This window comes from Cavia porcellus, unplaced genomic scaffold (genome assembly GCF_034190915.1).
Source record: "Cavia porcellus strain 051 isolate PalLab524CR breed Dunkin Hartley unplaced genomic scaffold, mCavPor4.1 scaffold_4, whole genome shotgun sequence".
NCBI lineage: Eukaryota > Metazoa > Chordata > Mammalia > Rodentia > Caviidae > Cavia > Cavia porcellus.
Window position 1 is genome coordinate 54,444,483 of NW_026947487.1, and position 23,071 is coordinate 54,467,553.

General features: G+C 53.0%; 1 long non-coding RNA gene across 1 annotated transcript in view; it reads left to right on the forward strand.

Annotated features, from left to right (window-relative positions):
* LOC111753834 (uncharacterized) overlaps nt 1-23,071 on the forward strand; it is a 147,878-nt gene that overhangs the window by 76,710 nt on the left and 48,097 nt on the right. Inside the window, exon 4 of the long non-coding RNA XR_010046896.1 lies at nt 15,268-15,429. This is a non-coding gene — a long non-coding RNA (uncharacterized LOC111753834). The remainder of the gene's footprint in view (nt 1-15,267; nt 15,430-23,071) is intronic.

Below are 23,071 nucleotides of genomic sequence, written 5' to 3' on the forward strand. Positions count from 1 at the left end.
CCCCGTGTTCAGAAGAATTACTGAACATGCAGAAGGAAGCCAGAGTTGCTTTGGGAGGTCCTTGTCTCCCCCAGGTCTCTTAGGCCTTGAGTGTCACTCTCTTGGGCCCGCTGTGCCTCCTCTAGCTCCTGAGGGATGAGAGGTGGTCATGGACTCCGGAGATGCCCTGAGACAGTGCTGAGGGCCACCGGTTGTGGGAAAGGCCTGGTGTTGGTACAGGAGGCAGGCTGTGTGTGGAGCCCTGCTGGGCAGAAGGGGAGCACAGCTGAGCCTCAGCAGAAAGGGGAGAGGGCAGGAGGCTGTGGGGGCACCAGGACCCGCACAGGGCCGGCTCTGGTCTCAGAGTGCTTCCCCCATGACTGGGCCTTCCCGCAGCCCCACATCTCCCAGGCGGCTTCTGCATTAAGATTCCCTCCAGCAGAGATGAATATGTTAATTAGCCACAGTTTCCCTCGCAGCATGTACATACATCAAAACACCGCGTTCTACACTGCAAACATATACAACTTTTATTTGTCAGAAATTAAATACGAAGAAAACATTTAAATTCTGGCAGCAGAGCAGTAGTGAGCGTTGCCGCATCTGCAGGCCTGTGCGGCCAGCGAGTCCAGTGGGCGGCAGTGCCCACACAGGGGCTGGTGGTGGGGGTCTGCGGCGTGGCAGGGACCCTGGACCTAGGTGATTCGTGTGTGGCCTCAGGGGACATTGTTCTGTACTTCAGGGGAACAGGAAGGGACTTTAGGGAGGGAGAAGTCCGAGCTGCCCACTCCTGCTGGGAGTGCTGGGGCAGGGCAGTCAGAGTGGCCACCGCCGGATGCCTGGCCCGGGTCCTGCAGTCCTTCCATCATGTCGCTGAGATGCGCAGGGGCCTCCAGGCCACAAAACCTGAGAGTTGCTGATAAACCCAGGCTTCCGTGTACCACACGGAATGGAGAGACACATACTTGGATATCGGTCTCCCAGAGAAAGGTGTTCGGGTCCTGCCCCTCAGAGCTTGCAAGGGGATCTCCTTTCAAAGCCAGGTCTTGATGGAGGTCATCAAGCTAAGGGACATCCCTAGCCATGCCCTGACCTAACAGGCCCACTGCCCTTTGGGGAGGGACTTTCGGCCACAGCCACACAGGCACAGAGTGCAAAACATTGGAGACCTGAGAGGACAGCCATCTGCAAACAGGGGACATGGGACACCCACAAGCACAGGTACTGAGGAGGCCATGCAGGGTCTGCCTGGGCTCCATCAATGCTGTCACAGACTATGAGGCGCCTGCATTCCCAGGCCACCCTTGGGTGGCAGTTTGATGCCATAGCCCTGGGAACCTCACCCTCTGCAGGAGGCCCTTGCCTGGAGCATGTCCTGCAGGCCTCCTGGGGCCCCAGGGATGGGGGACATGAGCCTCCCTGTCCTGCTGCCTCCTGGGAACAAAGTTTCTGTCCCCAACCCCAGAATCTCAGGGAATTAAGTCCCCAGCACTGTCTTCTGCCTCAGGTGTACTTTGGCTAAAAACATTCACTTTACTGATGAAGTATTTGACTTTGAATCGGGACCTTCCTAGAAAGGAGGTAGTTATCATTTAACAGCATGGCCAAAAACTTAGCTGTGAGGCTGAGTAACTAGTGTTTTCACTACCTGTCACTTCTCAGTCACCGCGGCACTGTAGCAGTGGGCCAGCTAGAGGAGGGGCCCCCACCCACACTGACTGCACTCCTGCACACAGCAGTCACCAGATGGGCTGCGGGGTTCAGCCTGAAACAGGAAGCTCCCAGGCTCAGGAATCTGGCACCCAGCAACGCAGTGCCCTAGAGGAGAACCCCTAATGGAGCCTTGTCCTGCCTGGTGCAGTCAGAGCTCCCTCTGGGGTCCACGAGGGCTTCAGGGGTCCAGAAAGCGCAGGTTCTGCTACCGCATTAGTCCAGACCTGCATCCCTGATTCTCTGTTGGTGACACCATGTCCAGAACCTTCATTCCTGGTGGAGAGGTTGTCCTGGGCGGCCCAGCACCTGTGCTGGCAGAGGGCTCCAGGCTGGGGGCACCTGCTCTCCAGATCCTCACCATCCTGCCTGCCTCGGTCAACGAGGGACTTTACCCCTTGCCAGGCCACACTGGCTGGAGTGTGATGGTTTCCCACAGCAGGAATCATGGCGATAAGCGGACATGTGGCAATAATAAGCAATTGATTAAAATTGGAGGAGCTGCTGATGAGATGATTTCCCCGGTGATTTGTGTTAAGTGCAGGAAATCAAACCGCCCTTCTGTGTGGTAACGGTGCCACTCTCACGGACGACAAAATGTGGCCACACGTCACAATCACAAAGAGTAGTCCAGCCTGGCACAGGGAAGGAGGTCACCGGCCAGTGGATGCCCCAGCTCCTCTCTCCGTCCTGACTTGTGCCCACCCAACCTCACTCACTATCTGGGGACTCAGGTGCCACATCCCCAGGTGCAGTGGTCCCAGGAGAGCCACGTGACCTCATTCGATGTCACCCTGACTTGACTGCTCCTCACACTGTAGACAAGACAACACAACCCCAATTTCTCAGTCTGATGCCATGCCGAGCTCTCTTTGGCATGTGGGTTCAGTGTCCGTTGGGGAGTTGGCATGTTTGGGTTTCGGGGATTTCAGGCTGGCTGGAGACAGAACCTGCAGCTGGCCAGGCAAGCGGCAGAGGCGTCTCATTTTTGGCTTCAGGAAGCTTCGGTTCATCCTGTTGGTGAACTCAACCGGCCCAGCCTCGGACACAATGTCAGCAAGGCATCCTGTCAAGCCATGTGAGCCACAGTGTGGACCTCGGCTCCATGCCTGCTTGCAGGGAGGGCGACCCTGTGGTTTTCTCTGCATCTGGGGATGCTGCAACCCGAGTTTGGCAGTGACCTCCTCCTCAGTCTCTGGCCTTAGCCAGTGTCAGCAGCAGGTGGCTTTGTCCAGCCTCTGGGGCTTGGCCGTGCCCATCAGGTGAAAAGCCTGCTGCTTCTCATGTGGTCCCAACACAGGGCCAGCAAGCCGGGGTGGGACAGGTGGCCATGCAGCACAGGCAGCTTCTGGGCAACCCTGGCTCCTGGCCACTTCTGCTCTGCCACAGCCTCTCACTTGGGCTGGGCCAGGGACAGTGCTGAGAGCACTTGCTTCGGCAAGTGTGCCAGGTAGGACTCTGCCTGCATTTTCCTTCCTGGGCTGACAGCACTGTCACTGATGTCGATGAAGGGCTTCCGTGTCCAGGGGGCTTCCGTGTCCAGCAGCTAAATGAAGGTCATCCCACCCTGCAAGGTCTTTGCAAGGGTGGAGACTTCAGGGAAGGATTGGGAGGCTTTCCCTTGGGCCCAGAAGTGACCCCTTGGAGGAGGTCACCCCTTGGGCATTGAGGTTGTGCTGTCTCTCTTCAGGGTGCTGTGGTGAGACACAGATTCAGCACCTGAACAGGATCCCCTTCCTCTGCAGGACCCCAGCCACAAATAGGGAGAGGCTGTGCATGCAGCCTCAGGCCTTGGCCCCACAAGCCGCCCAGGAGGGGTAGGAGAGGAGGGGACACCAGCTGGACAGCCACGTGGGCTGCGGAGTGCAATGTGGACAAGGTACTGCCAGACTCCTGCATGGATCAGGGCTGAGGCTGAGCTGGGCACTCGGAGGAAGCAGCACTCGGATGCTGCCTGCTGAGGCAAGGGAGCCTCAAGAGGCGAGGAGTGAGCCAAGTCATTGGGCGCTGACCTCCAAAGGGACAGGGCCTCAGCCTGGAAGCACACAGTGGCCTCAGGAGATCCAGGATCCCTAGTCAGAGTCTGAACACATCTCTCTGGGGTGCAGGCTCAGACCAAGAGAGTGGGAGGCCCTGCCCCAGAGGGAGAAGGACTGAAGCTGCCAGGCTCTGAGGCTTGTGGGGGGTGGCAGTGGACACAGTAGGGGCACGGGGGATGCAGTAGGGTGCCCCTGCCCTGCCTGACCTCCACCTCCTTACCCTTGCAGCTTAGCTAAGCTTGATAGCCCCAACTCCCGTGTGCTTATTTATCTGTGTGGGTAAACTCATGATTTGGAGCCTGGTCCATGAGCTGGACCCTGAGGCTGTGTTAGGATACTGCCCTCACCCAGCTCCTCACCTCCCCTGTGAAATGGGAACAAAAACACTTGATCCTTGAAGAAGGGGTGTGTTCGCTAGCTTCGGGAGTGCCAGGGAGAATGGCACAGGTCTCCACTCTAGCCAAGATGGCTCGGCTTCTGCCCCTCCACAGTGTGGTCATCAGTGACCCTTCGAACAAGCCTGTTCCCTGCCACTCACCCAGAAGGGCAAGTGTGCTGTGTCCCAGCCCCCAGGAGCTCAGGCAGGACCTCCCACACCTCCACTCTGCCCTTCCAGGCTCTGCCCAGGTGTCCAAGGACCTGAGCGAGGAGACACTGTCCCCACTCTGGGTGGTTCAGACCAGGTCCTTCCTCTGGAGCAGCACAGGGCCAGAGTGCTTGGTCCCCAGGACAAACACTCCAGGGAGGTGTGGAGGTGGCACAGCAGTGGTGACACCCTGAGCCCTGCTTCCTGCCTTGTCCCCTCCAGGGGTCCAAACCCATGTGTTCAACTTGGCTTCCAGGGGCCCTGTCCTCATTGCCCTCATTCTTCTCAGGGTGACACTGAGATCTGAGCAGAAGCAGAGATCAGCACACCTGTCCCCGTGGTCAGCCCAGGTGTGACAGGCTGTCTTGCGCAATAGCTGTTAATCCACTGAAGGCCTGTCTCCCCGCAGCCTCCCTGAGCTTTTTGCTCAGTTGGTTAACACTTGAAATTTCCCCTTGAGATGTCATGCTTTGCACAGAGCTGGGAAGAGGCACTGGAGAGAGGCACAGCCGGATTTGGGGAGCAGGAGAAAGCTGATTAGCTATTCAGGGAGAATAATCTTACAGAGGAGCAAGCACTGTGCGAGAACGCCGCTCCCTTCCCAGGAACAATCTTCTAATTATGTTGTCATGCTGCCTTGAGCCTCCCCGTGTGCAAAGACTCCATCTTCCACGTTAAGAAAGAGATCTCCAGATTCGGATGCAGCTTGCTGATTTATTTCAGTGTTTAAGGAATCCGTGTGTATTAAGCCAAACATTAAGAAATGATTCGCAACTGCCAGGTGCAAGAGTGTGGCCTTGTTGGGGGCAGGAGGAGGCACTGGCCATGGGCACCCAGGCCTCCAGTCTGAGCAGAGGCTACAATTCCATGTGTCCTCATGGACATTTTCTTTCTGATTGATCAATGTGGCTTGACGGAAGTGGGAGGTACAGCTGTGCAAAACAAACAGTTCCAGATTGATGCTTTTGGGGGAGGAGGAGGACCTCAAAGTCAAAGTTGGGCACTGATACACCCTACTGGGCCTGCTTGGGCTGCAAGGGAGAGAAAGAACAACACAGCAAACCACGGAGTCTGCACTTTGACCTTGGCACTGCCTTCTCCAGCACCGGGGGAGCATCATGGGCAGGGGGAGCCAGTGTCCCTGGGTTCAATCCTGAGTACGGCAAAGAGAGAAAGAGACAGAGAGACAGAGATGGAGACAGAGGCAGAGAGAGGGAGGGAGAGGAAGGGAGGAAGAAAGGAAGCAAGGAAGGAAAGAAAAAAAAAAAGAGAGAAAGAAGAAAACAAAGCCCCAGATATTAACCTTGGGGCCACTGCAAGGTGTGGGAGCAGGCCTGGGTACCATGGCGCTCAGCGAGGCGTGCGCTCTCTCTAAGGTGCCAGCTCAGCCTGAGGGCCTTCCGCAAATCTTGGGCCCCCTCTGAACCTACTCTCCTGTTTTCTGGGGTTTCAGGTGATCAATGCGTGCAGAAGCGCGCACACACTAAAGCTCCTCCTGAGAAACAAGTCCTCTGCCTTGTCCTTCACGGCCCCAGCCCCTCCTCTTTTGTTTTGGGGTGGACAGGAAACAGGAAGGCAGCTCGCCCCACATGGAGGCCCAATGAGGAGGAGCAGGAGTCACCTCTGGTCACCTGTCCACCACTCACCTCCAGCCTGGAGTGTAAGGCCCAGCGCTGCAGTAGCCAACATACATTTTTCACATGTCCGTACAGAGCTAAACCTCCTGGAGGCAATTTCTGTTATGTGTGTTTAATATTTTTTATCTTTTTATTGATGTGTAACATGTATTTATGGGGAACCATTGGGATAATTCTGTAGATGTGCAGCCTGTGTAACTATCAAATCTGGATAGCCATCCCCTGAAATCATTACCATTTCTTTGTGTTTGGACTCTTCAGACCCTTCTGTTTTGTTGTAGTGTGCAGTGCACAGCTGTGACCTGTGCCCCAATCCCTGCTACACAGCCGGCCTCATCCTGACCAGGCTGGCTGTGGGTTCCCCGAAGTCCCAAGGGTGCCATCACCCTGACTCTTTCCTCTGGCCTGTGGTCCAGCTCTGGTTTCTGGCAGCCCGAGAAGGATGTGGATGACATGGTCTTCCTCTGGTCTTCACTTGCACTTCTCTTTAATGAGTAAAGCAGGAGTTTCATATGGGAGACAAATCTATTTCATTTTCTGTGAACGGCCGCGTGTTTCTTTTAGAACTTTATTCTACGAGATGGCTGGTCTTTGGCTCATTGGTTTGTAGAAGTCCTTTATCTACTAGACAAATTAGCACTTGATAAATATGAATTCAGACAGTTTAATCCAGGAGATCATTTGTCTTCCCTCTTTGCTCCTATTCCTTTTTGTAATTCAAAACTTTCAAACTTTGTGGTGGAAGGTTAGGCAAAGATTTCTCGAGGGTGACGCCCTAAGCAGGATTCATAAAAGAAAAAAATGATAAATGTCATCAAAATTAAGGACTTTGGGCCTCCAAAGTATGCTATTGAGCAGGAAAAAGATAAGAGACAAGCTGGGAGAAAGGATGTGTGCACTGTGTGTCTGATAAGAAAAACTTGCACCTAGTATATAAAGAACCCTTAAAGTCAAGAATGAGATGACAGATGACCCAGTTTTAAAATGGCAAAGGACTTCAAAGTCATGTCATGGGAGGAGACACAGTAATGGCTAAGAGTGCCTTCACAGGTACTTGTCATTAGTCACCAGGAGGTAGCTCGGCCAGCTCTGAGATGTACCACACCCACTAGGGTGTTGAAATAATACTAAAAAAAAAAACAGGCAAAACCAAGTGTTGGGGAGGAGGTGACAAAAATCAGAGGCCTCCTAAGTTGCTGGCGCCCAGGTTTGCAGCCACTTAAGAAAACACCAGAACAACTCCTTTAAGAATTACACCTGGCAATTCCTATACAGGTTCAGCAAATCCCAGTTCAGAGAGACAGCACTCAGCCCAAGAGAACAAAGCTGATTGCCAAGCAGGGGGCTTCATTGGGGTAGCCCAGACCGTCGTGAGCCCCATGGCCATCAGCTAGTAAATGGCGCAGAAAGCCAGGGGTACCCAACAGCAGGATGCAATTCGGGAAGGAAAAGGCTCAAATTGGTGACAGGTTCGACCCCAGGCACATCTCAAAATAACCCCACTGCATGAAAGAAGGGAGATGAGGGAGGATTCCACTCACTGGGCATCCCAGTGCACACACTGGGCTTTGGTGATAAAAACAGGATAGTTTGCCTGGACTACTGAGACATGAGAAGGCTGTGGGCGTGATGGACACAATTATTCTCTGACCTGGGTGGTTCCACCAGTGTGTGCCTTTGTCCTGCCAAATCACTCGCTGCCTGTCTGGGTTATGGTATATCACGTACCTCACGAAGCTGTTCAAAATAGGGAGACTGCACATCATGCTTGATGGGTTTTCCATTCGTTTATTGATATTGGGTAATTTAGGATTTTTATATCTTGATTCAGCTTTGGTAATTCATATATATCTAGGAATCTGCTATTCTGTGTTTTCCATCTTACTGAATGCAAGCTTTCAAAGTAGGCATAGATGATTTTCTGAATTTCTGCAGGGTCTGTTGTGATTTCAGCCTTTTCACTCCTCATTGCGTGGGTTTGAGTCTTTTCTTTCCATTTTAAAATAAGTTTGGCTAAGGGTTTGTCAATTTTATTTAATCTTTCAAAGAACCAATTGTGTGATTGATTCTTTGTATTGCTTTTTTAGTCTGTGGTGTGTTAATTTTTTTTTTTTTGTCTTTTTCCTTTTTATCGGTACCAGTGATCAAACTCACAACTGCCTGTTTGCAAGGCAGGCGCTTATGCCACTGAGCTAAATCCCCAGGCCCGGTGTGTTAATTTTTGTTCTGATCTTTATAATTACTTCCCTCATACGAGCTTTTGGCTTAGCCTGCTCTTCTCTTTCTAGAAGTTTGAAGCTCACCATTAAGTTGTTTATATGCGCTTGCTCTGCTTTCCTGATATGGGTATTTACTGCTGTAAATTTTGCATTGTGTCCCACAGGTTCTGGTATGTTGTATTGTTGCTATCATTCAACTGTAAAAACTGTGTAATTTTCATCTTTAATTTCATCTGTGACCCATCAGTTGTTCGATAGGTACTATTTAATTTCCATGAATTTGTGGTTTCCTTTGGCATGAATTTCCAATTTCATTGAACTGTAGTCTGATAGTATGCATGGGATAATTTCAATTCCTTTGCATTTAAATATTTCTGAAAAAGACATTTCTTCTACAGCTATTGCAACATCATCATTATTAGATGTTAGATAGTACATGTACTATCTGATAATGATGATGTTGCAATAGCTTATGTTTGGTTCTGTTTCTGGACTTTGTTTTTGGACCTTTTTGTCTATTTTGGTGTCAGTCCCGTATCTTTAACCACTGTAGCTTTTAGAATAGGTTTTAACACTTAATTGTACCCTTTTGCTCCTAGTGTGCAAACTTCCTTGCTGATTTTTATTCTGCCTATGAAATTACAATCAGCAGACAGCATCCTGCTTGAGACTTCTGCCTGGACCTGCTTTGTGTCTCTGTTTCTAAGTTTCTCCATATGACTCTAGCAACTGTCTCGAGTTACCTTATAATTTCACTGGAGTGAACCTCCTGAGGGTGCAGACAGTTGTCACAGAGCACAGGGCTGACGACTGCTGCATGCAGCTGTGAGGGGCACCTGCTCACAGCTGGTCAGTGCTGTCTCATGGTGCCCAAGCCCTGTTCTTTGAGGGGCTAGTGGTAGTAGAGTGGGCAGAGTGGAGGGATGGGCCGCCAAAGAGGAGGAGTGGGCCTACAGTAGGGCTGGGAGCATGGGGAGACCCACTTCCGCCCCTACCCGCCACTCAGCATGCGTTTTACGTCCCCTCCTGGACCCTGGGCCACTGTCCCCTCGATTTTGGTGGACATCCACCCCTGGCAGAGCAGGGCAGGACAGACTGGAGCCATCTTGGGTCTCGTCAACAGCTGCAGCAACAGGTACTGGGTACCCACCACCTGCCAGGTGTTCTCGTAGTGCATCCAGCATCTGGACAGCTGGATGAGGCCACTGTGGGGCCACCACTCTGCAGCAGAGGAACCTGCATGTGGAGGGCAAGTGACCCACAGTCGGTGGAGATTGACTCCTTTCCCTTTGCTCCAGGGCCCTTTGCAACCTGAAAAGATCTCCAGACCCTTACAGCTGTGGAGCCTAGGGCTGTGCAGGGAAGGAACCTCAGCCACTGGAGGGCCTGGCTTCCAGGGGTTTCTTCAGGAAGCAGACTGGGGGTGTGCTGCCCCAGTGAAAACAGGGTCCCCCAGGGCTGACCTGCCAGGCTCATGGCATCACCTGCCTGTCCTTCATCTGCACACCCTTTGCTGAAATGTCCAGAACAAATGAGGGTGGACTTGCCCGTGTAATGTGGGGAAGTCTCAGTCATTTTCCTCATTGCTGGGAGACACTGACACCCAGAGCTTAAGGAAGACGGGTTTCAGTCCCTGGTGGGCTGGCTCCAAGGCAGGAGGGCAGAGCAGAGGGGCCCAGCAGTGGATAGCCACTCAAGCATGGTGGACAGGAAGCAGAAGGGAGAAGCTGGGAGGGAGCTGGACCCTTAGGCCATGCCCCAGGGTCCTTCCAACCCTGCCACTTTCCACCAGATCCCTACCCCTCAACCTCACCAGGACCCCCTAGTATATCTGCTCTGAACCCAGGATCCAGTCACCTCCCCAAAGTCCCAGCTGTGAATTCAAGAGACCCTGGGGACATCTATACAGAGACCAGAACAGAAAGTCACTCTGCTTTTTACCCCATGTGGGGGTGTGACAGTGTGGATGGCAGGGATAAAGGCGAAGAGGAAGTTGAGGGGTGAGAAGGGGCTTTTCTTCCCTCACACTGTGCAGAGCCAGTCCTGGGCAGGTACCAGAACACCACCGACAGGGGACAAAGGAGCCCTCTCCCCAATCAGTGCATCTCCTGTCCCAGGAAGCTGTCCTGGCCACAGAGAGTGAAGGAGAAAGTGGAGTCATGGAATGGAAGGAGCAGAACCACTTCCTGGCTGACACAGCTCCATCTCCCTAGAACGGTCCCAGGGTCCCAGTTACTGAGGTGGACACTAAGGCCCCACCCCGGGGCAACTCTGCTATCCCCAGTGCCCAGAGGAGAAGACAAAGCGGGGATGGCAGGGCACATGTCAGTTCCAGTCATTACCGGTGGGGTCCAGCTGTGCTTGGCCCACTCAGCCATAGCATTGCGGGATCACACCTCTACCGCGCAGGCTCCTGTCTGCTCCAGGCTGCAGAACCTCACCAGCCGCTGCCTGGGATGAGGGCCTGGCCTGCAGCATCCCGAGGTATTTGTCCCATGGGCCATGTGGCTGTGGGTCTGTGTCCCCTTGGAGGGCTGGGCCCTCAGCTCCCTCAACAGGGCCCAGAGGAGCAGTGGCCCTGTCCTCAGGACAGTAGTGCATGGGCACTGTCCCTAGTCCTCTGTAGAGGCAGCCTCAGGGACTGGCCCCGGGCTGCTGCCTGTACCACTCTTAGGGATACACACCAGAGTGCGGGGTGTACTTTCCTGCCTTCCATCTCCTCATGGGGGATGGGACGGCCAAATGGCTTCATCTCTGTTCACGCAGACCCAAACAGTCCTTGGACTGGCCACAAACACTAACCACCTGCTGGAATTTGTGAACAAATTTCAGGATGGCCGCGAGGGTCCCCAGAGTCCTCCAAGGGGCAGTAGATGACAGGAGCCATAGAGGAATGGTTCCTTTCAGCTCTTAAACTTTCTCCATCTACCAGAGCCTCTGTGGAATGACAGTGAAGTGACCCTTTTAAAGGAAGTAAACCCAAGACACAAAAGAACAAGGCAGAGGTGATGGGAACCAGTGCTTGGCAGCTGGGAAGGGACACATGGTTGCCCAGGCCAGGGAAGCAGATTGGTCCTGGGACCCAAGCAGGCCTGCAGCGGCTCAGGGCAGGAAGCTACTTACCCTCAGATGACAGCCATAGCCACTCCAGCAGGGGTAGAGGGAGAAAGTGGCTCTTGGCCTGTATCCTCCTTGGGGACAACCCGGTTCCCAGTGGCTGGAGGGCTCCTTTCAAAGAGGCTGATGCCCCCCAGCCGCAGAGATCAGATTCTAAACACTGCTGGAATTTGTGAACAAATTTCAGGATGGCTGCAAGGGTCCCCAGAGTCCTCCAAGGGGCAGTAGATGCCAGGAGCCATGGAGGAATGGTTCCTTTCAGCTCTTAAACTCAAGTGGTCCATTGGGCTGGGGTCACTCTTGGACAGTAACTGTCCTGAAGCCCCTTAAGCTCCATCAGGGGTGCAGGGTTGCTGGGGAATCAAGGACATGGGCTTGGGAGACCGAGGTTCAGAGCAAAGAGCAGGGGACTAGCAGAAAGAGCAAGCATCGAGGAGGAGGATGGTGCCTAGGAAGGACAAGAACCACAGGGGCCCAGAGCCTCCCCCACTGTGAGAGAGACTTTAGCTCCCACAGCGAGCTCAGGGTCATGGAAAAGCTGGCCGGGAGGAGTGGGCCCAGGGCAGGAGAAGGAAACACAACCTGCACACACCACAGGCGTCTGAAGGTCCTGATCTGCTCAGAGGCTGCGGGTGGCAGGTGGGGAGGAATGCCTGTGGGAGGGGCAGAGGCTGGAAGCCAGTCCTCCTCCTATAAGCAGCTGGCAGTGGCGGCTGAGTGTCTGTTTCGTTATGCAGCGGCAGCCTGGCTCTATGCAGTGGCCTCTGGGCTCGGGGCCGGGAGCGGCCACCACCCTGTGCTGAGGCCTGCACGTCTGGCCAGGTTTTAGACCATGCAGAAGTGCTCAGATACAAATATGCTTCCAAGTTTAAAGAAAGTGTGAGGGGACACTGGGACCTAGCCCTGGGTTCGGTGGACTCAGCCAGTGGCCTGGAGATTGTGTGGAGGAGGCCTAAAGGCATGGACCTGCCATTCTCCACGTCCCCTGAAGAGCGTACAGCTCCTCCACACAGAACCAGTCAGGGCCGGAAGTGGCCACTTTCCGATTAGCTAAGATCGGTTTGACCTTGTGTCCTAATGATGCCTTACCCCCTACTCACTTCTGTGGACTTCACGGTCCCAGTGAGGGGTGACCTGGACACAGGTCCACATCTGTGCTGGGGTCTGGGGTTGTACAGTTCCCTCCACAGCCGCATCTAAGTGAGACCCCGCTTGGGAGGTCCTGGGGTGCATATGCACGGATCAGAACTCTGAGCAGATGCTTGATCTCCCTCTGCCTCACAACAGGGATGGTGTCTGAGGCCCCATCTCCAGGTTCCCTGCACACTGGCCACGTGCCCTTGGGGTGTCACCTGACTGAGCCCTGCCCCACGTGTTCATGGCTGTGCTGGTGCCGATAGATGGTCCTGGAGGTGCCCAGAATGGCCAGCACAGGAAAGCGGTGAGGAACCATGCAGGGTTTATGTTGTTCTGTCAGAAGCACATGAATTTTGTGTGACTGGAGACACACACTCTGCAGAACGCACAGGTGTTGGCACTGCCAGGGCCCCAGGACTGGGGGATGAGCCCAGGCACCTGCACCTGTCCCCGCTGGCCTCCCCCTTCCCCAGGCTGCCAGCGACCTGGGCTGCAGGGCTGTGCCCTGAGGTTTCCTGAGACCTGGAGTAGGCAGGGTCCCAGAGTCTCCAGCCCCAGCCCCACTGGAGATCATACCCTGGCTCTCAGTGTGGCACCCTCTAGCCTAAGGCTGCTCTGCCCTCCAGGTCCCCACCTGCAGCTCCCTCCATTCGACCTGGCTGTTCCTGGGGTGATGAAGTCCAGGCCAAAGCTCTATGGTGTCCACACCAGAACCCTCTGCCATCTCCAACCTGCCCTGTCCACTGCATACGTGACTCTGGCAGGTGGGGGGGGGTGCCTGTCCCTCCACCCCCACACATCAGGTCCCTGGCTGTAAAGCCTGCAGGGCCATCGAATTCCAGCCAGATTAACTGCCCAAGTGCCCAGCATGGCCTGGGGCCTGCATAGTCAGCGTTCCCCTCCCTGGCTTGGCCCTTGCCTCTCCCATGCTCCTCAGCCCCCACTGTCCCTGGAGCCAGAGACCTGCAGCTCTCATACCACCCTGTGCCCAGCTCCCTGTGAAGGTCCTTGGCGATGGCCATGTGAGCACTACACTGGGCTTTGCTGTTCTGGGCTCAGTGCTGACACCACAGAATCGGATTCACCTGCACGGCTCCCTGGACCCTGCAGGGGCTTTGAGCACCAGCCTCAGCCTAGTAGGGCTTCACTCAGGGTACTTGATCCCTGCATGCCAGTGGGTCATTGATAAATAGGTTCTGTCCCTGTAAATGCTCTGACTTCACACGCCAAGTACATGTGACCATAAGCGTGGCTCGTCCTCATCCGCATGTACACACCTGTGCACATGCATACTCACGGAAGCTGTGTGCCTCCCGTGGGCTGGGGTCAGGGACAGCAGGTCCTGGTGGGCCACAGAGGTGTGCCACCAGCTTCTGCCACCACATTGGCCCCATTGAGCTCCCAGGGGATTCCACTGGACAGCACCTCCCCTCCAGTGCCACTGTTCTCCAGCTGCTGGGGGATGCTGGACATCAGTGTGTTATGTGTGACCCGTGGGGAACCACCTGTGGACACCAGTGGTGGCAGTGCAGTCCCGTGTCCTGCCCTGCTGGGAGTCACCAGAATGCGTTGAGGCCTAGGCGGGAAGACAGGGAAGGGTATGTGACGGGTGAATGCTGCTAAGGGTGACAGGTGTCTCACCTGCACAGCTGTGTGCGTTAACAGTGATCTCGAGGTACGCCGTGACTGGAATGTGAACAGGGTGCAGTGGGGAGCAGGAGCCCAGGCCTCAACAGGCAGATTGAGGGCTGGTGTGGAGCTGGTCCTACCCTGCCTAGCCATGGGTGTTTACGGCAGGGAACAGACAGGAAGTGTTTTTCTCCCCGTCCCCCTCCCCTCCCACTCCCCTCCTGCTCCTCGCCCCCCCCCTGCATGCTCACCTTCCCCTCCTTCCTTCCTTCCCTCCACCTACCTGTTTTGTCTTACCATTGGTGTTTGAGAGCCCATGCGTCCTTTCTGGGCTCCAACTCAACCTGGAGCCCCTCCATCAGCCCCTGCTGTCTGGGAATCTGTGCCCAGCTCCGAGTCTCCAGCTTGCCAGGTTGCAGGGAGGAGCCAGGGCCCACATGAGGCCCTGCTCAAGATCACATGACTTATGACTACCAGGCTAGGAAACAGAACCGGGCTGGCGCCACCCCTCCAGTAGCATCAGCTTCCCTGCTTCCTTGTGAATTTCTGACTATGCTGGGGTCTCGAGGGAGATGGCTTTGTACTTTGTCTTAGTTGCTTCCTTGTTGCTGAGACTCAAGACCTGACACCAACAATTAAAGGAGAGGTTTATCTTGACTCACGATTTCAGTGCATAGTCTGCTCTGAGGCAGGACAGTCCGGCAGAGGAGCATGGGGGACAGGAAATGGAGCGAGACCCAGGGAGGAGGGCGGGGGGGGGTCAGTCCCTTCCAGGCCACAGCCACAGAGAGCCCTCAAGCCCTAGGACCCACCACCTTCCTAAGGCGCCACCCAGGAGTGCCCGAGTGTCATGCAGACACCTGGGTCTGAACAGCAAGGAACTTGGAACTCTGAGCTTTTAGAGTTCCTACACCTGGGTGGAGTTATGTTTCCCTGGGAAATCATGAAAGAAGACCTGGTGAAACCCCACCCCCCACCCCGCCCCATGGATGTTCTGAGTGGAGAACAGTCTTCCAGTGTTGCTTGGCTGTGGTAGTAATCTTTTATTAGTAAGGCAAACAGATTCCCCTAATTGTTCGAAATCACCTCTAGACTGATAAGCAGGCAGCATAAGTATTTTATAGGTGTAATTCAATTAATCTACAAAGAAAATATCAGCTGCATGCATGTAAACACACCGGGTAAGCTGTACATCTTCATTTCTTCCACCCCAGTGGCAGAGACTGAAGAACAGACTATAAAAACTGCACCGAGGAAGTGATTCCCTCCTTATGGCTGTCAAATTAGCACCACCCACCCGTGGTTGGCTGCGGAGTGCTGTGATCCCGCGCGGGCTGGTGGTGGGACACCACATGCGAGCCATGCATTGAGTCAAGGTAATGTACCAGAAAACTCCGCCGGAAAACACTAATCTCCATCTAGATCAGTAGCCACCCTGCGTACCACTGAGAAGGGAGGGTGTTTTCAAACCGTTTGTGAACCTGGAGTCTGAGTCAGGTTGGAACTGGTAGGGCGGCCCAGGCCAGTACCACCTGACCATCAGGGTCACCTCCAGGGGTCCCAGGTCACCCAGTGTGGTCCAGACCTCCAGGCCCGCTTGCTGTCGACCGCCCAGACAACCCCAGCATTCTAGCGCGGACTAGCTCCTGCAAACAGCTCCCCTTCTCTCTTCTGTTCCACTTTGCTCCATGTACCTCATGCAGCGTGGAACAGGACCCCCAGGCCCAGACCTCGGTGCACCCTTGTGCCATCAACCACGCAGGAACTGGAGAGTGCAGGGCCAGCTGGATTTCATCAACATGGCCTACACAAAGAAAGGGAAGCGTGAGGTGTGTTATTTTCATCCCTCGATGACACCAGCAGCCCAACAGTTTATTATCTTATTATTGAGCAGTGTCTCCAACAAGAGACTCTGTCTCCTCGGCTGTGTCATGAAAGCTGTTGTTCAGTTTTAAGGAACAGTTGGTATCAGAGACCACAAGGCCAGCACAGGTGCCTTCGAGGATACTGGCCCCGGCCTGCCCAGTTTTCTTTCTGCAGGGCTCTTCTTCCCTTTGCTCCCCAGTAGCGTCACCCCAGCATATTTTAACTTACCTGTGTGAACCTCACCAAATGTGGAGAGGGACTGAGTGCTGTTGTACCCCTGGGCTGCTGGCCCTGTAGACTTGGGGCAAGAGAGTTCTCTGGGTCAGTCTCGGGCGGCTGCTGTTGTTATGATGGTGAAGGCCAAGCCTTTTACATCACAGTAAGGGCTGCTGACCGTTAGGCGTGCAACACCTGGAAGATCACACATTCATTCAACACCCACATTGCATAGCAGCAATTTGGGGCCCATGGGCTGCAGAGCAGGACACTGAAGGTGAACTCTGCCCTGAAAGACAGGCTGGGAGTGACACTCCGTGTGTGTTGGGAGGTGTTTGCTCCTGCAGTTCATATTTACACAAGCACAAGCATTATCATGTACTAGGGACACCCTTGTGGCCCCAAGACAAGGTCTGACTGGGACACATCCAAAGGGTTGAGCAGACAGGAAATTTCTCCATGTAATTTCTTGGACAAATCAGGTGCATTTTATATTCCTTGTGTTACTATAATGAAATGCTGTGGTGCATGCATGCATGTGTGTGTGTGACTCTGAATGCAAGTAAAATAAAGAAAAAATGCCTGTCATTCCTGGTCCTGTTTCCGGAGCATCCCTTCACTGGTGTGGCCTGTCAGGTTGGTGGAGTCTCTACCACCAATGTGATTTGGTACCTGAAAACCCTCGCATCTGTGGTTGGAGCAGCCACGGGGTCCAGGCAGACACCAGGCATCCGTGAGCTCTGTAAGCAGAGTCCCAACGGAAGTCTTGGGCTCCATCCAGGCTCCCAGGGACAGTGACAGCACCTGGATCCCAGGTGTTCTGGCTGGGGCAGTGTCCACTTCTGGATTTGGCTCAGTGATGCTCCTGAGCATCCTTTGGGATTTGGGAGGCCTTAGCAAGGCACTGTTGGGTCATGCTGCCCCCCCTGACACAAGACTGAGGAACCCCGCATGGCATGCAGTGTCCCGGCCACAAGCTCTCCTTGTCTGCTTGTGGTGGACTCATCTTTCTGCTGTTGCCTGACGTATGTGGACACAGAGTGTGTGGCCCACTGCGGTCTGCAGTGTAGAAAGAAGACAATCTGGAGTTTCAGCCTCTGTATGCCATGTATCTGGTGAGCTTGATTCTACTGCAACACAGTGAGAAACCGATGACGTCTTTGTTACAGATGCAGAAACTGGTGTGTTGGCCCTTACGCTAGCAAAGTGCCATAGCCCCCGTGTCAGGATGGCGGCGAGGCTCCCAAACCTCCTGCCAAGCACCAGGCGCACAGCCCTGCTGGCCCCAGGAAACATAAACCACCACCGGAAGTGGCTGCTGGGACATTGTCCACCTAGATCCAGATAAACCTTATTATGTTGTATCTGCATTTTGAAAATCATTCTTCAAAAAGTTGGCTTATTGCATGACTTTTAAGAGAAAAAAGGTTGCTAATTGCCCTTATATTGATCAGTGGCTTCAGAAAAAAGCTGTGTATATAACTGACTTCTGCGATAGCGTTTTGAAAGAAATGGATGGATCTGAATTAAAAACAACTGTCCCTGAGGACCTCGAAAAAGCAGTGGACCGCGAGCAGTGGATTTGCTTCCTCTTGTTTCAAGTTTCTAGTTTTTCATGTTATAGCAATGAAAGTGAAAAAAAATACAAAATGAAAATTAAATTTTCAGGTTGTAAACATTGATTGCTTCCTGAGTCAGAGCTTCTCTGTGTGGACTTCCTGTCTCCAGAGCCCTCCTGGGTGTGGCAGGGACAGGAGATGTTTATCGGTGCTGCCAACGTGGTCACCACTGGTAATGGATGTCTTTTTCAGTTTGGGCTTAATTTCTCAAAATCAAATAAAATTTTACCCCAATTCTGCTATTCCAGCCTGTCTATCCCAGCTGTCACTGATAGCTGCGTGGGATTCTGACCACCACGTCCCATGTGGCTCATGGATATTTCCGTCCCAAGGCTTTGTTGACACCAGCAAGGGACCAACATACTGTGTCTGGCAATCACCAACCCCAAGGCGGGGGTGGGTGCCAACTCCATCCCACTTTGTAGTCGGTGTGTGAGGTGTGTGCTCCCGTCACAAGCACAAGCTATGTGAGTATCTCGATGCCTGAGAGAGAATCCTCACATGCTCAGACGTCGCTCTGACAAGTGCTATGACTTTGGGACCACGAAAGGTTCAGGGGTCTCAGTGGCCCCTGGTGGGTCTTAGGACACCCTGTGCAGTGTCTGGGGACAGCGCAGACCCAGGCCCTGCAGGGGGTGCTGTTCCCACCTCTAGCTCTGGCTGGGTAACTGACTTAGAAACACAAAAGCCAGTGTCTCCTGGAGGAATGACACCCCGGGCTATCTTGGCCTCTTAAGGCTGTGGATCATTATGGGTGACTGGATAGCCCAGCACTCACCAAGTTTCCTGGAACTGCATGGAGGTTCAGGGTACCCAGGAGACAGGGAGAGCTGCTTCGGTGGCAGCAGTCAGCTCCTCCTGGGCCCTGAGCCCTGTGTTTAGCCTGACAAGCTTCCGAGGTCGGGGTGCTCATCCTCTGGGGCCTGTGTCAGTCCAGTTGGGATGTGACTCCTGAGCACTGCTGAGAGGTCCCCACCGTACGCCTCCAGTGCCCTGGTCTGCAGCCCTTCACAAGCCCCAAGCCCCGAGCCCCGGGCGGCCCTGACCCGGGGTCTGAGGCTCTCCATGCTGGGTTCCTACCCTTGTGTGGCTGTGCCCGGCCACTGCCTCCTGCCACTGGCACAGCTGCTGGCTGATACCATTTTGCACTTCTTTTGTTGCACACAACCTCTCTGCACGGAAGCCCAGATGCGAGTGAAATGGTCACAAAAGAAGTTATCTGGGTTAACTGCGAGCTGAACAGGTTTAAAATTACTGCTTATTGTTTGGGAGCAGATGCAAGCCCCAAACAAATGCAAAACATCCACGCAGATGTGAAGGGAGGATGATTAGAAATCTACCCTTGTCCTGTGGGCAGGGAGAGCAGCCCCCTCTGAGGGAATCCATGGGCAGGGGCACCCTGCACCGGCCAGCAGGGTCCCCTCTGCTGCAGCTCCTCAGTCCTCAGACAGCAGCCCTTGTGCTCCATCCTTGGGGAGGCCTGCTCACACACAGCCACTCTGTTGGCCTTGGTCCCAACGGACAGCTTGAGGCCTGGGGACCTCAGCTCTCCTGTACTCTGTGGCTGTGCTCTCACCTGGCCCCAGCTCCCTGCACTGCTCACTGCATCCAAGGTATCTTTTGCACCCCATGCTTCTTGCTGGCCCTGCTGGTCACTCATGAGCTGCCTCAGCCATCCCCCGTGGGTGTGGGGCACTGTGGTGTTTCAGGTGACAGCACTGCTCTTGGGAGCTGGGTCCAGTCTCCTGGCTCTGATGGACAGAGCGCCTGGGTTCATCGCAGCCCTGTGGGGGATGGGGCCAGCATCCACTGTTAGGTGGACTAGGCAATTCATTAATTTATTTTTTTTTAGCTTTTTTTCTAGTTTTTATTTTTATTCATGTCTGCAGTTGATGATGATCACATTCATACCAGGGCGTGATACCTGTACAGTTTATTCCTCCTCCTTTCCTCTCCCTCTCTCTCCCTCTGTCTCTCGGTCCCCTTTCCTTTTGCAAAAGACCTGTCTCTGTTTCCCATTATCTGTCTTTTACTTTGCTATTTATTTTTATTTATACTTGGGCTTTTCATACAAGAGAAACCATGCAGTGTTTACACTGAGTGTCTGACTTATTTCACTTAACATTCTGGTCTCGAGGTGCCTCCACTGTCCTACAGATGATGCAGGTTTACCCTTCTTTATGGCAGAGCAGTGCCCCATGGTGTAATCACCGCATTTTCCTGTTCCATCCATCCTGTGACAGACGCACAGGCCGCTTCTGAGATTTACCTCCTGTGAGTGAGGCATTTCAGTGAGTGCGTCAACTCCGCTCTCTTCAGAGTAGCAGTCACTCTGTCACAACTTGCTAAGACCTGAGGGTAAACTATGGTGGTGGCCACACAACACCTCAATCAGGACACGAGCAACTGAGCGACTCCGGGCCAGAATGGGGCGTAGGTTCCTTGCTGGCCAATCGGTGTGGCTGAAGGGAAAGTGCTTTTCGCCCCACCCCAGTAACATACTCCTCCTTTCTGTGTTCAGCCTTTCAGGGTGGAGCTGGCATTTGTGGGCAGGGGAGGTGATATTTACTCTAGAAATCTGACTTCTGACTAATGGAATATTTTTTGACTTTGTTGTTTATTTTATCTAATTTGTTTTTCATTGCCAGTACAGATGTGCATATTTATCCTAACTCCCGTATCAACCTTGGGAAGTGGTTACACAGAGATCATTACCATCCACCTCACCTCATAGGCCAGTGAGAACAGTAAAATCTAGTCTTTTAGCAATTTTTAACAGAATTCTTTTGTATCAGGCAGGGTTTACTAAAGAAACAGATGTAACAAGATGGACAGATGTGTAAGGAATTACAAGCTTGGCTTACGATGGTCAGCCACAGAGTGGGATGAGGGAGCATGCAGAGGGGGTCTGCATGCTGAGGCTGAAGGTCCAGCCCAAGGTCTGGAGCTCACTGCAGGGTCGTGTGTGAGTCCATGTCAGAAGGCAGATGGGTCTGTGACAGAAGGCTGAGGAGTCCCAGATGGAAGCCGAACGGTCTGTGCCAGAAGCCAGGATGATGTCCAAGCTGAAGTGAAGACTGGAGCTCCTCCTCCAAAGAACCAGCCAATCAGTCCCTCCTCAACTGCCTTTTATTGTATGCAGGCCACTTCCAGGGGTGTGGAGCAGGGGGCTTTACACACACTGTCTCTGAGCCCCGCTCTTGCACAGGCTGAGGACGTTTACAAAGTAAGGACCCGGGGCCCCTGCTGAATCACTTAGTTAAACCTCTGAACTTCTCAAATTGAGGCAGTGAACAACATCCTGGAGGGGTAAGGGCATGTCCCCCACGTCCTGGGATGGACAGCTGCTGAATTAAGCTTCTAGATTTCTCAAGTTCACATGGGGCGTCAACTGGTACAGCCCTGCCTTAACCACAGTCACCATGTCCAAAACACATCTTTTGAGCATGTTCCTGCTGTCTGACTGAGAGTCCATGTCATTGGACCAGCATCTCTCACTGCTCCTGACCCCAGGCCCTGGCCACTAGATTCTCGTCTCCCCTTTGATGAATTAGGAGCATGCTCATAGGTCATGTATCTCTCTATGCTGGCCTGTGTGACTTAGCATGATGTCCCCCAGGTCCTTCTGTGTTGTCAGAGGTGGCAGGACTCCCTCTGTATTGTGCTGGAGAGCATTCCACTGTGCTTGTGCATGGGGTGCTGTTTCTCCACGCACTGGTTGAATCAGTTTATTCCACATCTTGGTTCTTACTGAACTTGCCACACAGCCTTCTTGTTCACATGCTGATGTTAAAGCCTTTGGGTGTGTCCTTGGCAGTTGGATTGTAGGGCCATATGATAGTTCTATGTTTAATATTAGTTTGGAGGAACTTCCAGGCTGTTTTCCATAATGACTGTCCTACTGTGCACTCCTGCCAACAGTGTACACCGGTTCCCTTTCCTCTACATGTGTTTTTGATAGTAGCCATTCTAACAGGTATGAGATGATTTCTTTCTGTGGTTTTAATTTGTATTTCTCCACTGACTAGTGCCTGCTTTTCAGACACAGGAGCTGGGCTGTGGTCTGTATCTAGGTTCCCCCAAAGCCTCTTGTGCTCATAGGTGGGGCTGGGAAGGTGACTGGGTCACGGGTGTGGTGCTCATCAGTGGATTGGTCTACCCATGAGTTTATAGCTTACTAGTTGTTAGGGGGCAGGGTTTGGTGGGAAGAGGCGGTGCCAGGGTGTGGCTTGGAAGGTCCGCCTCCCTTTGTGCTCCTCCCTTCTCTCTGCTTCCTGTCCATCATGCTGCGAGCAGCTCTCTGCCAGGCCGGTCTGCCATGCTGTCCTGCTTATATCCAGCCAACCGTGGGCTGAAACCTCAGTTCCTTTAATGTGTGGGTATTTTGTCTCAGTGACAAGAAAAGTAAGCCAGCCGTCATGTGTTTGTGTTACTTGTCTTGGGAAATGTCCATTAGACACTTTGATCATCTTTTTGAGTCCTTGTTTTTTTTTTCCTGTTGGACTGATAGAGATCCTTACATATTTTGGATACGAACTCCTCATCAGCTGTGCGTTTAGTAGACATGTTCCTCCAGCCTGTCTCTGCGCTCTGTCAGTTGTCTCCTTGGCTATGAGAAAGACTTTTAGTTTGATGCAAACAATCCCATTTGTCCAGCTTTGCTTTTGTCATTTGTGCTTGTAGAGTCAGATCCAAAGTCATTGCCCAGAACAGTGTTAGAGCTTTTCTCTTTGTTTCCTTCTAGTACTCTTATAATTTATATATTTCTTTTTAAAAACATACTCCTTGGTACATATTTGTGATACATAATAGCTACTTTCATTGTATTTGGTACATGTAAAAATTCCATTCTACTCAGCTATTCTCCTAGCTGTCTTCAAGTAGTTTTACATTTTCAAGCCTTATGTTTAAGTGTTTAATCTATTCGAGTTAATTTCATAACAGTCTAAATCATACTTTCACATGTGGATGTCCAGTTATCCCAAAGGCATGAAATATTTTATCTCAGCTCCATATATATTTTGTCAAAAATACCAAAAAATTAATTCTTACAGCAGTGCACTGCTTTCAGCTTTCCTCCTGCTTTGCTACTTCCTGTACTCTAAGAGAGAGGAATTCTGCAGTGCCCACATTTCTCATGTGGCTCCTGTTCATGTGGGAGGGCCACAGCGAGTGTCCCCTGCTCACTCACCTGCGCTCACGGCAGAAGGAGCTGTGCTCCCTGTTGTGGGCAGGGACCCTTTGGAGTCCAAGCATCCCATCTAAGCCTCCCGCTGTCTTACACCTCCTCCTCCCAGGGGTGTCTGCAAGCTGGGCT